Genomic DNA, 1,497 nt, shown 5'->3' with positions numbered 1-1,497 from the left:
CTGTCTCCTGAGCAGCTGCTCGAGATCCCTCCTCTTGAGGAAACTTGCTGCACAAAGCAGTGTACCCCGAGAGGCCTGCAGAGCAGCAGAGACCGGGACATGGCACCACAGCCCAGGGCACAGGACCTGCACTCTGGGCCAGGGCCAGGAGGAGGCTGAAGCCTGTGAGGCACCAGGGCAGGAGACAGCCGAGCCCCTGGCACAGGGACACCAGAGCCCACAAGAGCTCACCTCTGCCACGCACTGGTTCTCCTCGTGCAAATGGAAGAAAAGGGGGACCAGGCTCTGGTGCACCTGCACATTCAAGGTCTTTCTTCCGTCTTCTGCAAGCCACTCCATCACCTCTCTGAAGAGGTGAATGGAGAGCAGCTGCACATGCGTATTGTCCTGGTGAAAAAACAGAAAAAGACCTCAGCACTGGCTGCTCCAGGCCCAGCAGGCGCAGGCCCAGACCTGGAAATATGCAGGGAACAAAGCTTGCAGGCAACACCAGGCAACCAGAGCCTTACGTTATCAAAGAGTGGCCGGAGTGCCTCAGCCAGCTTTGGGGCAGTGGAGCTGAATTCTTCAATGTCCTTGTCCTGGAGCATATTCAGGAACACAGAGAGGGCCATCCCGACCACATCTCCGTCTACATCATGAAGCAGCTCCACGAGGTGCTCAGAAAGGGTGCAGATGCTGTCGGCCTGTGTGGAACACAGTGCTGTGCTGTGAAGTCCTGAACAGCTGCACCACCAGCAGCTCTCTGGTGGTGCAACCCCACACTGCTGCCACAGGGCCCAGAGGACAGAGGTCTGTCCTGCAGGGCCTGGGCAATTGAAGAGGGAGGCAGGAAAGCTGGGAGCAGCTGCCACAGCTCCCAAAGCCCAGCTATGCCCAAGGAACTGAGTTCCCAGCCCCAAACTTCCAGTGTGGCTTCAGCCGGGTGTCCCCTTCTCACCATTGAGGGATCCACACTGAGCACAAGGAGGCCTCTGAGTGCCAGGCGTCGGCTCTCAGGGCACTGGCTGTGCAGGTGCCTTGCTAGGATAGGCAGGACACTCTCATGACATTTTCTCCCATCCAGATAGTCGAGGAGCTGGAAGGCAGAGAACAGTGAGGTGATGGCCGGGTGGCAGGAGTTCAGAGCCACCCAGGACCGTGCCCAGGCAGCAGCACAGGGCACAGGCACTAGCCTGGGCAGCTGCGGCTGTGAGAGGACAGAGAGGGGGGAGGCAGCTGGGCGAGGCAGTGCTCGCCACCAGGCTCACCTCAACAAGGAAGGCAAGTGCAGGGAGCTCCCAGCGGGGCTCCTCCCTGCTGAGCAGCCCAAGCAGGTGGGTTTCAATGCCAGAAAAGAAGGGGATCAAGACATTGTGCATCTCCCTGTCAAGAAAAGAAAGGAGCCATTGAGCCTGAGCAGGGTGAGCAAAGGTCTCCCAGGACTGAATCCTAGAGGTCTGGTCTTCCCGCAGAAGCCCTGGACTGGATGTGGGCGCTTTGGGAGGTGGCTCCTCC

Source organism: Empidonax traillii, unplaced genomic scaffold (genome assembly GCF_003031625.1).
Source record: "Empidonax traillii isolate 1590-97213 ecotype Southwest subspecies unplaced genomic scaffold, ASM303162v1 scaffold4405:size17492, whole genome shotgun sequence".
Classification (NCBI taxonomy): Eukaryota; Metazoa; Chordata; class Aves; order Passeriformes; family Tyrannidae; genus Empidonax; species Empidonax traillii.
The sequence above is the reverse complement of the archived record's forward strand: the minus strand, read 5'-3'. Positions refer to the sequence as shown.